Source organism: Vipera berus, assembly GCF_964194415.1.
Source record: "Vipera berus genome assembly, chromosome: Z".
NCBI lineage: Eukaryota > Metazoa > Chordata > Lepidosauria > Squamata > Viperidae > Vipera > Vipera berus.
In genome coordinates, this window is record NC_138205.1 from 90504965 (window position 1) to 90521272 (window position 16308).

General features: G+C 41.0%; 1 protein-coding gene across 2 annotated transcripts in view; it reads right to left on the reverse strand.

Annotated features, from left to right (window-relative positions):
* Nucleotides 1-4928, reverse strand: part of WIPF3 (WAS/WASL interacting protein family member 3) — a 31129-nt gene extending 26201 nt beyond the window's left edge. For both annotated transcript variants that reach the window (XM_081343346.1, XM_081343345.1), the window contains exon 1: nt 4844-4928. The gene's annotated coding sequence lies outside the window, so the exon portion shown is untranslated. The remainder of the gene's footprint in view (nt 1-4843) is intronic.
* Between the last annotated feature and the right edge of the window lie 11380 nt (nt 4929-16308).

Here is a 16308-nt window from a genome sequence, read left to right on the forward strand (position 1 = left end):
AGAATGCAACCTAGAAAGGACAATATTTAACGTGCATAATGTGCACATGTTATGTGACAAGAAAAATGAGATGTCTCCTGATTTGAGTACAGAAAGATAAAAGGGTTCAAAACAAGCCGAAACAATTGGAATGGATGAAATGTTAAAAGTATCTATCTCTATTCAGAAATCCAAGTAAATGAACTCCTGGAGCAGGATCCAGGAATCTGTAAGCCAATCAAACTGACATTAATCCTGAAAAGTACATCATAATAAGCTTGTTTCAAATCTCCAGAGATGATCAAGGTGATAATTATTACCTACCAGCATGAATTTCTCAAGCACCCAGACTTTAAACCACTTAGATTAAAACCATTTTTAATCTAAACATTTATTTGGCAAGTAGTAGGAGTGCTATGGATGTACTATATGTACATTTTAGCAAAATATATTACATTTTTTGTGAGATTCTGATTAGCAAGCTAGTTAACTGATGATTAAATGATACAACAAGCAGATACATAGTTATCTCAAATATCATAGAGAGAGAAATACTGGGTCAGGTACTACTAGGTTTATCTTGTTCTTCAATACTTTATTAATAGTCTGATGAAGGAGGTGGATGGAATGCTTACCAATTTGCAGATGATACCATCTTAGGTAGGGTAGCCAGTAGACAGAAATAACATTTAAAAGGTTAAGAAAAATAAGCTGAAAATAGCAGAATGAAATTTAATAGAAGACAAATGGTTAATTTTTACTTTTCTCTTTTGGTTAGGAAACAGAAAACAAATGCATATAGGGTGGGGATACTTGGCTCGATAACAAGTACTTGCATAAAAGATCTTGGATTGTTGATTAGAAACTCAGAATGACCCTGCAGTGTGCCAATGCTACCAGAAAGCCAAATGCAACAGGATATGTGAAGTATGTCTTCAAAATCATAGGTAGTAATAGTTCCATTTCATTCTGCAGTGGGGTCAGACCCTATGCCAAATGTTATGCCTGATTTTAGACATTAAACTGAAGAGGATTCATATCTAGACCCGTGCCAATTGGGTTTCAGGCCCGGGCACAGCACGGAGACGGCATTGGTCGCTCTGGTGAATGATCTCTGGAGGGCCCAGGACAGGGGATATTCCTCTGTCCTAGTCCTATTAGACCTCTCGGCGGCTTTCGATACCATCGACCATGGCATCCTGCTGCGGCGTCTCAGGGGATTGGGAGTGGGAGGCACAGTCCTTCAGTGGTTCTCCTCCTATCTCCTGGGACGTACGCAGTCGGTGTTGGCGGGAGGGCAGAGGTCGACCCCGAGGTCTCTCGTTTGTGGAGTTCCTCAGGGGTCGGTCCTCTCGCCTCTCCTGTTCAACATCTACATGAAACCGCTGGGCGAGATCATTCATGGTTTTGGAGTTGGGTATCATCAGTATGCTGATGATACCCAACTTTTTATTTTGACCCCAAACCACCCCAGTGATGCCCTCGACATGATGTCCCATTGCCTGGAAGCGGTCCGGGAATGGATGGGGAGGAACAGGCTTCAACTCAACCCGGACAAGACTGAATGGCTGTACATACCGGCATGTCAGGATATTCAGAGTATTCCATCTCTTAATATCGGGGGCGAGTTATTACCCCCCGTAGATAAGGCTCGCAATCTGGGTGTCCTCTTGGATTCACAGCTCTCCTTAGAAGATCATATAGGAGCTGTGACTAGAGGGGCCTTCGCTCAGGTTCGTCTGGTGTACCAGCTGCGACCCTATCTGGACCTGGATGCCTTGCGTACAGTCACCCATGCACTTGTGACCTCTCGTCTTGACTACTGCAACACTCTTTACATGGGGCTGCCCTTGAGAACCACTCGGAAGCTTCAGCTGGTGCAGAGTGCAGCTGCACGAATGCTTTTGGGGGTCTCCCGATACTCCCATATTACACCTCTGCTCCGTGAGCTGCACTGGCTTCCAGTTGCCTTCCGGGTGAAATTCAAGGTGCTAGTGATGACATACAAAGCCCTACATGGCGTGGGTCCGGATTACCTATGGGAGCACCTGCTGCCAGCGTCAACACCCCTCCGTCCTGTGCGCTCCCACAGAGAGGGCCTCCTCAGGGTGCCACTGGTCAGAGAATGTTGGCTGGTGACCCCCAGGGGGAGAGCATTCTCGGTGGGTGTGCCAATCCTTTGGAACCACTTACCAGCTGAAATCCGGATGGCCCCCGACCTTCGCTCCTTCCGGCGTGATCTAAAAACTTATCTATTCCAACAAGCCGGCCTTGCCTGATGGATTTGGGTTTTACATTTTTCTCACTCTATTGTTTTATTGTATCTTACTTTATTGCTCTGTACACCGCCCTGAGTCCTCCGGGAGAAGGGCGGTATATAAAACAAACAAATAAATAAATAAATAAATAGAAACAAAGCAAAAAAGCCACAAATAGGACTGAATGCTAAAATTTGTCACATGATGAAGGGCCCGAGAATGCTTAGCCATGAAAAAACAAGACATAGAAGAGATCTGATAGTTTGTCAAATACAGTTAGTCCTTGACTTACAACAGTTCATTTAGTGACCATCGAAAGTTACAAAAGCACACAAAAAAGTGACTTATGACTACTTTTCACCCTTATGACCGTTCCAGCATCCCTGTGGTCACGTGATCAAAATTTGGAGGCTTGGCAACTTGCATGAATTTATGACAGTTGCAGTCTCCCAAGCTCTTGTGATCGATCACCTGACAAGCAAAGCCAGTGTGGAAGCCAGATTCACCCAACAACCCTGTTACTAACTTAACTGCAGTGATTCACTTAACTGTGGCAAGAAAGGTTGTAAAATGCAGCAAAACTCACTTAACAACTGTCTTGCTTAGCAACAGAAATTTTGGGCTCCACTGTGATTGTAAATCAAGGAATATCTGTACCTAAAAGAATCTGGCACTGAAGATGGTCAATATTTAGTTTTTATTTTTCCAGGGTGCAGGATATGGAATAATGGTTTTAAGTTCCAAGAAGGCAGATTCTGATTAAACATTAGTGGAAAAAAAAACCTTCATGTGAAGAGCAGTTCAATCCTGGAAATAATTACCTAGAGGGAGGTTGACGGGTTAAAGGAGCTCTAATTCAGGTCTAAAACTAGAAAGCAAAAATTGCACAACAAATATTATTAAGTACACAAGGGAATGGAAACTGGGAGTTCAGCAGCTGATGTTAATCCCATGGCATGGAAATCTTCCTTTTAATTTTGCATCTTTCATTTCTGTGAATAAATTCTGAGGGAAAAGCATCTTGATTTAAGGTAGCCTTCCTCTCGTAGTTCTCAAAATTCTAAGCCAGTAAGTCTAAGATGATTCCAATCCATTTGGACACTCCCAGGTGCTATATACTAATTTAAATCATTTGACTGTGGCTCAATCAACCTTTTCAACCCTTCTAAACCCTCTCATTTAGATCAAGACCCAGTGAATTTCCACAAAACTTATTTTTAAGTAAGTGCAATTGAAAGATAGAAATCACATAGTTGCAGCTACAATAAGCAAGTAATAATTAAATGCATTGGCCAATATAGCAACTTGCATATATAGATCCACCTACAGAAGCTCCCATGGTCAAATCAGAGGGGAAAATATCTTTTCTGCCAAGAGCATTCAAGGTATTTTCAGACGCCAAATCCAGGCAGTTTATAAACCAATGTTGCTCTTTTTAAACTGTCTTTCATAAATTATACAATTCAACGATCTATTTCAAGCATTTGTAAGGCTTGACAATCTACCAAATACCCATTGTATTTTTCAGAGCTCTACAGTTCCAGCTCTTCCCTTGGCACCTACAGCCATCAACATCTTCAAGGGGATATTTTCAAGGTCACATGTTCTTTTTCCACCCAGTTAATCAAGAGCAGGGCTTTTTTTCTCATAGAACACCGGGATCTGAGTTCTGGCACCCTTTTTGGATGGAACCTTGTAGGGTAGGCAAGGTGGGTTGTATGACGTGTGAGTTCCTGCACCTTTTTCTTTTACAAAAAAAACACTGATCAAGAGGGTTTGGATACTCTTGGAGTTGGGTGCATTAAAATGGAGACACTTGGAGGCAGGATATTCTCAGCAATAGCAATGAAAGGGAATTGTACAGTTATTCCACCTTTTCTTTCTTATCTGTGTTCTCAGATAAGGTCTTCACTCCACAATCGTATTGCCTTATTAACATAATTCTCCAGCACTATCTTCTCTTTTACTACCTCACCTTTTGTCAGGGAGCTCAATGAAAATTTAATGTGTAACACCTGCCTTCCTATGTGAAAGTCATTAATGCATCCCTACTTTATGTCCTTCAAAAATCCCAGACTACAATACCCATAACTTCTGGCACCATGTATCTGCTCATGGGAGATGGGTATATCTAAAGAACAGATAAAAGAATATTATATAACTCCTTACTTAGCCCCCTCCTCGCAACTAAATGGAACTTAGTTCTTTTGTAGAAACATGCAGGATTGTGCTAATTTAAACCTGCAAACCGCCGCCCCCCGGAGGGATAGCGTTTTTAACCGAATCGCTTCCCCGTCGCGCTCTAAACTATGGCTTGTTGAATAGCTCCGGGTCTAGGATTCTCAACATTGAGGTTTAAATGGTCCGTTAAGCCACATGTGGTTCAGCGTGATGGGTAAACCCCCAGCAGAGAGGAAAAATAACCCTAACCCTATCCAGGCGGCACAAGGCTGGATGGGGTTGAGAAAAGTGGGGGTGGGGGGTGGGAAGGGGACGGAGATAAAACCCCTTGGCTGGAAAGGCAAATGGCCACAGCGCTCTCCCATCGCCCCGTATCAAGACAGAAATAAAAGAGCTAGGAAGCGCATGGGTTGGTTTTCACTGACCTGGAATAGGATAGGAAGAAAGCCCAACCGTCCGGTCTTCGTTATCCGCCAGCACCAGCGCAGCTGCTCCAAAGCTACCGAATCCGGTTCCCTCGATCCGGCAGCAGCGTGGGAAGGTAGGCGGGGCGTCGATACAGCTTCGTCCGCACGCTCTCATTTATCCCTGGAGTTCTGATGCAGCCGCTTCCAAGTTGCGTGGGGAGGGGGGGGGAAGGCCTGCGGAGCGAACTTGGAAGACTGAAGTAAGAAGAGGCGAAACAGGCAGGCGCGGCCCCTGCGAAGGGGCCTTGGGAATCCGCGAGAGGTCCAGATTAGAAGAAGGATTTTAGCCCTGCCTGAAGTTCGGTTAATTTTTTAATTTTGGGTTTCCTTTAACAGCGCTAAAGCCAGCAGTGCCTCTCTCCGTTGCCATTGGAGAACATTTTATCGGTTTCAGGCGCTAGAAACTTGATTCTTGTTCAGCATATCTAGAATTCCGATTAAATGGAGCCTGCTTCTGAGCCTGGACAGAGAGCCGCCGCATTTTTGGAATCAAAGGAGAGGAAATGTTCAGGTAGTTTTGAATTCCAGCTTCGAAACATGCAGTATGAGTGCACCTAGAAGAGATAATTTACTTCAGGGCCTCCAAATGTACTGTGCTACAGTTGCAAGGGGCTATTTAGATCAGGGCTTTTCAACTTTTTCACCCATTGTACCACTTTTAGGATATGGCAACATCCGAGTGCCACTAGTCACCTAGCAAGGTGTCAAAAACTTGATGACCAAAAAATAAATAAATAAAAAAAATGATGAAGTACAGGTAGTCCTTGACTTACAACAGTTTACTTAGTGACTGAAGTTACAATGGCACTGAAGAAAGTGCCCCCCAAGCCACAGCTGAGCAAGACACCTGCCCGGCGGCGCTCTTCCTCCTGTCCGAGGTTTTCATTGTTGTGAACATTTCTGTTGAGGATTGGCAGCGCGTGTGGGGTAGGGGGTGTTTGGTTTTTATTCCCCCCCCCCGGTCTGCTGGGTGGTTGCAGCAGGTTGGGACACTGTGACCATCATAAATATGAATCAGTTGCCAAGCATCTGAATGTAAATCACAAGACCCTGGAGATGCTGCAACGTTCCAGCTGATCGGCGCTTCTTCTGGGCTCAGAAGCGCCAGGATCAGCTCCAAGCTCCAGCTGGTGCCTGGCGCTGATCCTGGCGCTTCCACTGAGCCCTGACAGCCCCGAACAAGCGCTGATCCTGGTACTTCCGCTGAGCCCTGACAGCCCTGCAGCTCCAGCCGTCTCTCGCTCAGGCTTGTGCAGTGCTACCACCGATTCAGCTCATTCCCCTCCCCGGCTACCACCTTTCTAGGATGGTCGCGTACCACCTGCCAGGTGCCAATGTGCCACAGGTGGTACCCATACCACTGATTGCAAAGCCGTGATTTAGATGTCTGGGAAGTTTGGGAGTTGAAGTGTGCTCATACATCTTCATGTTGCTAAAGTTGAAAAATGCTGGTTTAGCACAAGCAGGAATCCACCATCTCTTTGAGTCATTGAGTCCACTGTCCAACTGCCCATTTTTTCCCCTTAACATTGATAGAGAAGCTGCTTTCCTTCAGTTACATTAACTACCAATAGTCCTCAACTTAGGACCACAATGGAGCACAAAATTTCTGTTGCTCAGCAAGACAGTTTTGCCCCATTATATGACCTTGCCAGAGTTAAGTGAATCACTGCAATTGTTAGATTAGGAACACAGAAAGCGATATATGGCTTCCCTATTCACTTTGCTGGTCAGAAGATTGTAAAAGGTGATCACATGATCCTGGGATAGTGCAACTGTCCTAAGTATGAGCTAGTTGCCCAGCATCCAAATTTTGACCACACACTACAGGGATGCTGCAATAGACTATATATATGTTGTATATAGTATGTTTAGGTGTGTGTCATGTATGTTTCACTTTGAGAGCGGGCAACTAAATTTCATTTTTGATGTGTGCCATTGTGCCCACAGTAAAAATGACAATAAAGGTTATCTTATCTTATACATGAGAAAAAATGGTCCTAAGTCACTTTTTCCAATGCTATTGTAACTTTGAACAGTTATTAAACAAATGATTATAATGATTATAATGATTATAAGTCAAGGACTACCTCTGTAGCCTTGGTGGAGCAGTTGGCTAATGCCTCCTTAAGTAACACCAGCTGCCTGCAATTAGTGCAGGTTCGCATCCCACCAGGCTCAAGGTTGACTCAGCCTTCCATCCTTCCGAGGTAGGTAAAATGAGGACCCAGATTGTTGGGGACAATAAGCTGACTTTGTAATAATGCCGCTTGGGGTGTGTGTGAAAGCCCTAATAAGCAGGCATATACATAGAATGAAGGCTACTGCTAAGCTTGTAAGCCGCCCTGAGTCTTCGGAGAAGGGCGGGATATAAATGGAATTAAAATTTAAAAAAAAATTCTGTGTCCTATTCTCTGGATATTTGCAGTATTTTCCTAATATGTTACCTGTTTGAGAAGGAAAATCAAATTAATCGGATAATATTTGATTATAGTACATCTTGTTTTTCAGCATTTGCAAATTCTTACAAATGGATCTCAATTAGGAATTTTCAGTGAATCTAAGTGATACTAGTCTGTTGTTCCTTGAATGTCCCTCTTTTTAAAAAACAGGACAAAATTTCTTCTCTCATCAACTAGCACTTTTTCTGTTTTCCTGAATTTCTTAAAGATAATATCTGTCAGTCCAGGGCATCTCCTATATGAATCAGATGTGATCCTCTTTAAGGTGATGATTTTGGATTTTCTTTTAGGCTGCAATCGAGATTCAAAATATTGGAGCCTCTTTGAATTTGAAAAAAATAATACTATAGGTCTTAATGGAGAAGCACTGAATTTTTTTTCAGCTGGTTAACTTTTTTTGTGGAATGACAGATAAACAGCAGAGACAATAGACCATCGGTGTTTCCAAGGTGTCTATTGTTAAGAATTTCCTTACAGTATGCGTGTGTGTCTGTTCATGTCTGTGTATGTATATGTATATATGTGTATGTATATACATTTGTGTGTGTACACAGACACACAGACACACACATATATATATAAAGGGACGCGGTGGCTCAGTGGGTTAGGATGCTGAGCTTGTCGATCAGAAGGTCGGCAGTTTGGCGGGTTGAATCCCGAGTGCTGCGTAACAGAGTGAGCACCTGTTACTCGTCCCAGCTTCTGCCAACCTAGCAGTTTGAAAGCACATAAAAATGCAAGTAGAAAAATAGGGACCACTATGGTGGGAAGGTAACAGCATTCCGTGCGCCTTTGGCATCTAGTCATGCCGGCCACATGACCACGGAGACGTCCTTGGACAAGCGCTGGCTCTTCGGCTTTGAAACGGAGATGAGCACTGGCCCCTAGAGTTGGAAACGACTAGCACGCATGTGCGGGGGAAACTTTACCTTTACTTTACACACACACACACACACACACACACACACACACACACACACACACACACACACACATACATACATACATATATATATATATATATATATATATATATATATATATATATATATATATACAGATACATACATACATACATACATACATATACATATGCACACACACACACACCCCAACACACAGATTTGTATTTTCAATACCCCCTTTGGCACATTAATTGCCAAATTTTCCAGTGAAAAGTCTGAATTGTACGGAACCTTTACAAATATAACAGCAAACACTTTCCAAAATATTTTAAAAAGTAAAATCATCTTTCCCATTTTTTCCTGAGCACCAGACTTGACATGATACTAAAACAGGTGCCTTGTGTAGTACTGTGCTTTACAGCCATTGATTATCTTGTGGGATGTTGAGTGGATCCCTTCATCACTAGCACTGGAATGTTGCAGGCCAGCCAAACATTGTGTGTAAAGTTCACAAAAAACTGCAAAGAAACCTGTTTTAATTTAGTTTATTTGTTTGATCCCTAAATATATATCCTGCCTGTCCTAAGAAGTCGTGGCAACATAAATTTCTTCTTTCATTTTCTCCTATCAGAATAATTTTGTATGATAGATTGGGCTGGATGCTGGTCCAAAATCACCCAGTATGTTTATTGGCTGAGATTGAGATTGACCTTAATCAGTACACTAAACTGGGTTTCTAACAGCAAATATATTTTGATGCAGTGAAGGAGAAAGCCTTCTGGCTGTAGAGACCAAAGAGGATATCAGGATCTTTTTAAAATAAATCCTAACTTCACAGATTCATGCATATTGCAGTAGGGTCCATTAATCAACCAATCAGCCAATCAAATTAACTTTATTATGATTGTTCTGAGATAACAAAAACAAATAATATTAAAAGTGGACAATCATAAAATTGATCTAAAATTGAAAATTTAAAAAAAATAAAATTGACTCTAGAAAGCACAGAGAAAAACAACAAAGATGATTAGGAGACTGGAGGCTAAAACATATAAGGAACGGTTGCTGGAATTGGGTATGTGTAGTTTAATGAAGAGAAGGACGAGGGGGACATGATAGCAGTGTTCCAATATCTCAGGGGCTGCCACAAAGAAGAGGAAGTCAAGCTATTCTCCAAAGCGTCCAAAGGCAGGACAAGAAGGAACGGATGGAAACTAGTCAAGGAGAGAAGCAACCTGGAACTAAGGAGGAATTTTCTGACAGTTAGAACGATTAACCAGTGGAACAACCTGCCTCCAGAAGCTGTGAATGCTCCAACACTGGAAGTTTTTAAGAAGAGACTGGACAGCCATTTGTCCGAAATGGTATAGGGTTTCCTGCCTGAGCAGGGGATTGGTCTAGATGAGCTCCAAGGTCCCTTCCAAGTTTATTATTATTATTGTTGTTGTCACTATCATCATCATAATCATCATCATCATCTCTGACACTGCTCTCTTGGTATACTGCCAGTAGGATTTATTCCTGGAATTGATTGCCAACCACAAAAGAAATTTTGCAGTGAACTGTTCTAGGAAAATGTTGATCAAGTATATGGATAATCAGTGTCAAAAATCTGCACTGCCAATAATGGACATTTCTCCCCTAGGGATTTATCAAGTTGTCCAGCCATTTCAATGATGCTTTCACTAGTGACTATTGGCTAATTTCACTAGTGATGATGGTTTGTGATTTCATAGTCCTGAGATAAAGGAAAGCTCGAGAAAGAAACTTAAAATTTTCCTACCATGATTATGTTTAGCATAAATTGAGCCTTGGTGGAGCAGTGGTCTAATGCCTCCTTAAGTAACACCAGCTGCCTGCAATTAGTGCAGGTTCGCATCCCACCAGGCTCAAGGTTGACTCAGCCTTCCATCCTTCCGAGGTAGGTAAAATGAGGACCCAGATTGTTGGGGGCAATAAGCTGACTTTGTAATAATGCCACTTGGGGGTGGGGGTGGCGAAAGCCCTAATAAGCAGGCATATACATAGAATGAAGGCTACTGCTAAGCTTGTAAGCCGCCCTGAGTCTTCGGAGAAGGGCGGGATATAAATGGAATTAAAATAAATTAAAAAATTAAAAATAAATAAATTGGGATAGAGAAGATTCTGTTATTCTACCTTACTACAATAATGCGTGGAATCTCTGAGTACCTGTTTCTTAGTCCAGTAAACTTTAAATGGTTGACATCGCTAGACCTTAAAAGGATCTTGTTGAACTAAAATAAATGGCAACAACAGCACCCAGAATGATCAAAGAGCAAAGCAACTCCCTGTGTTACAATATTGGAACTCTTGAGTTCCCAAAAAAAGACATGATATTTCAGCTGGCTAGGGAATTCTGAGAATTAAAAGTCCATACATCTTCAAGGTTGAGAAACAGTGTCCCAGATAATAACATAGCTGCAGTTGCTTGTTAGAATGTTTTGCCAGATCTTAAGAATTGCATGCCACTCATTCATTGTGTTTTAAATAACCACAGTTTTCCTTATTCAGTATAGGCACACTTATTTTCTTGCTTTCTGCTTGCCTTGATTTAATTGTGGTCTCAGTTCCTACACATAATAAAGAATTGTGATGTTCTCATGTATCCTGCCCCCTCTTTAATGCTATTAAGTGTTCCAACTAAGTACAGGCCATCCTTTTCATTGATTCAGACTAAATATGCAAGCCAAACCTCCCCCAGCCCCAAATACATACTACTGTTTGCTTGTCCAAGACCTTCTGATTCCACTGCAACCTGAATACATTTTAAAGAAAAATAAGCTTTTCAAACCTCTTGTCAAGAGTGCAGTAGGGATTTTTTTTCCCTCCCCCTCAATTCCTTTCATAGGCTAACAATTACCCATCAAAGAAGGTATAATTGTACCTTATTTGGCTAGTCTTCACAGTATGGGAGTATCAAGCATTCATACCGTATTATTTAGCAGTAGGTCTAAATACCATCTCTGCAAGTTAAGGTTCACTGTTAGCCATAAGCCAGCATATATTTAAGCAAGCCTTTAATGAAAATTCTTTATGGTTCACAAATTTTTCATTTTAAACCAGAAGGTGGGATTCTAAGGACTTTTGAACCAAGATTTATTCTGTCCCATTTCATAGCAAAAGTGAAGAGGCAAATCGGAAGTTATGTGAAACTTTCTAACAACTGTACTCAATGGAGAATGAATGAAATCTAAAGATAATCAGTTTTATCATAGCAAATGCCATTCAGATGGTTGTAGATGGATGTTAATACTTTCCCCTTCATTTGCATTTCATTTCTTTAGAATTTACTAGAAAACAGTGCCTAACCAATTGACAGCACTTTGGGCAACCTTGGCTGATACTAAAAGGTTAACCAGAGTCATAGGGCTTGACTGGGTGACCATAAGAAAACCTCAGTTATAGACTAGACTGGAAAATTGAAAAAACCATTGGGCTTCCGGTTTGCCACACAACCGCTATGGATGGCTGGGAGACTTGTTCTCTCTCCTCCGTCCAGTTTTGCATCACTGGGGGCCCCTGAAAAGGGCCAAAAGTCATCCCGAAGAGGCGACCAGCAAGGAGGGGTGCTTGCTGGAAGGGCGCTTGCTGGATCACGGGAGAGCCACAACTCTCCCATTAGATTTGGCGATCCCTCCAAACCAGCAGACGAAATGACCGGTCATTATGGCTCATCCCTAGGCTGTGAACAGCCGAAGTCACATTTTCCACCAGACAACTCTTAAAGCAGCGTGGAAGAGACTGAGTGAGATCTACCTCTTTTACACCCTAATTACTTTCTGTACCTTCTTAAGCTGCTAAGCATTCTCCCCCTTGCGGTGAGGGAAGGGGAACTTCAGCCTTCCCTACAGAAAGAGCGGCAACTAAATACCCAGGGGCATTTTAAATGTTGAAAAAGTAACTGAATCCCAATTGGAACTTTATTTCTTAAAGCATGTGGACTGAAAGATTTTTTATTTCTTATTTTTCATTATTTATTTCTGTTGGAAATCTGGGTTTCTTCTTATAAAAAAAAGAAACTGAAAAGATTAAGATAACTCTGGGACTCAAAGGGAAACTTTAAAAGGGGCCTGGCTGATTGCTCAGGGAAATAGATAAGATACATAACCTTGAGAGCTCTGAAACAACAGCTGTGAAAGGCTTTGAGTTTCCGAACTAGAAAAAAAATTCACTCTCTTGGGTTTTCTAAGGGTAAAGCCTTTAGTTTAAAATACCAATATGGAAGAAGGTCAGGAACAAAATTTCTTTATCGATGAAGATCAACAAACTCTCGCTATGTTGAAAACACTAATTCAAACTCTTACCACTACTAATGAAATACTAAGAGGCTATGTGAAGGAACAAGAAGACATCCCAGATATGAAAGCCCAAACTGACCACAACTAAAGAACCATCTATACAAAATACAATAGAAAAAATGAAACATTCAAGTACTATGACAGAAGAATCTACAATTCAACAAATATTGATATTTGAAAATCCAGAAAAGATATCGACAACTTGGAAAAAGGAAAAGATTTCTTATACAACACAGAAGGAATTAGAGGATCTAGAAAAAGAACAGTTGGATGAGAAGATAAACAATTCAGAACAACCACGTCGATAGGGAAGAATAAAGAGATGACCCACTAGACCTACAAGTCCTCTCAAAAAAATGGTGACCGGATGGTTTTGCCAATTGCAATTAATATACATGATATTACAAGGAGATTGGTTCGATGACTCAAAAACAAGGACATGGAAGATGATTTGGCAAAGAAAAAAAGCCAGAATAAGACTCAAGAAGAATGGAGTTTTGACCATCTTATTGAAATCTAAAACAGAATGTACTTAAATAGATAAGATGTGCATGTTGAACACAAGACATTGTTATGAACTGAGATAAAGAAAATTTTTTGGTCATTAAAATTGAGCAGTATAAATACTAATACCTAATTTGAATATTGATTTGTGCATAAAGGTCATGTAAAGGTGAATAATGTAGCTAAGCTAAAAAAATTATTGAAAGTAAGAAATAAGTCTATATGGAACGTTAAAAATGAAAATGATCAGTTTAAGAGATAGCAGATACAAAGAGGAAGAGAGGAAGTATTAAATAGTGAAATAAAAAAGAAATTTTGATTACTACTTAAAAAAACAAAACTGAAAATTAGCAAAAAGGAAGGATATCATATTGTATCCTTAATTTGTTGACATAAAGGGTGAGAAGTTAAGTAAATGGGATGTGTATTTTGAATATTAGATTTTGTGAGGAATGTTGATAGATGAATTGGGAGTATATTAAAAATCTTGGGAATGATAAATATCAAACATTAAATCTAAATATTAGTGGAAATTAAAATTGAAAAATTTATTAGGTCATTGATTGTCTAAAAGATTGTATGTTAAAACAACTAGAATATGTGTTAACTAAAAACAATGGATATATGTAAGAAAGTTATTTTTTATGTGATTGATAGGATAAAACCTGTCTTTAAATTCACAAATAGACAGTACATATGAAGGGAAAAAGAGAGGAAATGTTTATGGTAGCAATCTGAAATCTGTACTAATGATATCTGTATGTAATTGAATTACTATTACCCAGCCACCCCGCTGCTTTTCAAATATGTGAATGTAATATTAGAAAATCAATAAAATTTGTATATATATGAAAAACTATTGCAGAAAATGAATGTTAAGTCACTTCCCATGTATTGTCAAGAAAACTGTAGACCTCCATGAGATCCTTGATTCAAAGGAAAACTAAAAATACTCCAGCTAGTGTGTACCATGAGGCCCACTGAATCTGCATTTTGGAATGAAGAGATATATCATGCCCAAAGGAAAGCAGCATCTTTTGTGTTCAGGCCAAAACATTATAGACATGAGTTGCACAACATCTCATTGAGTGGATCCAGTATTGAAAATTAGAGTAGTGTGGGTCAGCTTACAAAGTCCCTAAATTAGACAAGGGACATAGTACAGTTTAAGAATACATGCTTTGTATCTGCAGGTTGACTGCCTGCCAACAGGTCCTTTGCATGTTGATGTTCAATGAAGAAAGCTGCAAAATAAATGCTTGTTCTTTACAATAATAGGAAAGTATTTTGAACTGAATAGGGCAATTGTAAAAGTGTTAGAGGAACTGAGCATTATAGTAGCAAAACTAGTATATCAAAGAGGAAGAAAGGTGGGGGGGGAGAAGTTATTCACATATTCCCAGTAAAGCATTAAGATCATCCTTGTCTAACCTGATACCCATATTAGTTATTTGGGACTGTCAGTTTGGAAAAGCTTTTTTAGGCAGACGGGTGTTAGTGGATGGCCACAATAGTATGCTTGATTTAGAATAGTCTTATTTATTTCTGTTGGTTTTTATATGGTTGAAAGCTATTTTTTCATTTTATTTTATTCCACTAGAGGGAGAACTTGGAGTACAACATAACAGTTTCCTGATCCTAGGACTCCTATAAACTCACTTATTTCTGTAGGAATTATGTAAGGGTAGAAGACTATTTCTGGCTCATTTTCATTGTGAAGTTCTGAATTAGACAACTTGTTGAAGGGAGACAGTTGCTGGAGCCTGCTGCCTTGAGAATTCTGAGAGTTGAAATCTCTGCAGACATAGTAAGTCTTACCTGAGACTGTAGCCTTAAAAACAAAGCATATCTGGCAGCTGTGGATTCTTAGGGAGTTTAATCAGTCTGCAGTTTGTAACAAGCTTATCTAATCCAGTTTAATTTATAGATAAGAACATAGGTATCCCAAGACTTTTTTATTTGTTTGAATTTTGCAATGCAATTCTCAAAAAGAAAAACCAAAACAAAGCAAAACATGTTTCCCTGAAATACACACACACACACACACACACACACACACACACACACACACACCTACACCTACCAACCACCACAGCCAGGCTTCCCACACCCTGACACCTGTTGTGCTGCTGCCCGAATTCTTCTGCAGCCATGTGTATCTGCATGCCATGTGCTGGTGCCATCACTTGTGGCAGGAGGCTGCGTGGCCCATCGTGCCGATTGCACCTGTGCTTCCACTCCCAGGTGTCATAGGCCACATGACCTCTTGCCATGAGCGGCGGCACTGGTACGATCGGTGCAATGAGCCATGCCGCCTCGTGCCGTGAGCAGCAGCACCAGCAGCACATGATCAGCATGCAAGCGGAAGCACTGGTATAATTGGTGTGATGAGCTATGTGAACTCAGCCAGGGGCAAGACAGATGTTGGGGCGTGGGAGGCCTGGCTGCAGCGGTCCTAAGGTAAGCAGGTGTGGGGTGCATAGGGCAGCTTCACCCCCCCACACTTCCGCCCGAACTTGATTTTTATGTATGCGCCTCACTCCAAATCTAGGGTTTATTTTGGGGTAGGCTCACAAGTAAAAATAAGCTAGGGCTTATTTTCAGGATAGGGCTTATTTTTGGGGAAACATGGTATTATCCATATTTAGAAAATATATTTTGAGAAGAAATCAAATGCTTAAGGAATGTTTTTATGTGTAGATAGCTAGTCCTCGAAATACGACTTTAATGGACCCAGTCCATTATGGTTGCATATCACAACAATCTTTAGATGACATATCTCACTTAATGATCCCCCCCCAGTGAAATGTTAAACAAATGTACAGATCATTAAGAGAAGCATGGGGTGCCCCTGAGGGGAGGGGATATTGTAGGCCTAACACCAGCCTAGACCAGCCTGGCCCTCAAGGACTTTCTCATCCCTGAAGCACTCTATGCTCCACTTCACACGCCTTTTTCACACCCACTGGGTCTTTCCACGCCTTAGGCCTGCTTCCCACCCCATCAGGCCAAGCACCCTTCTCACTTACCTTTTGAAGCACTCTGAGGCCTTTCAGAGTGCCAGAATGACTTCCTTCTTTGTGCGGCTACATGATACAATTCTGAAAGTGGCTGCCATTTTGTCCAACCCATGAAGTCACAACTACATTCAGGTTGCCATCAAGCAGCCTGAGAACAAACTGCTTTGTTTTGTTGCCTTCACAGTATTGTAGAAGCTTTCTGCAGCATTCAAA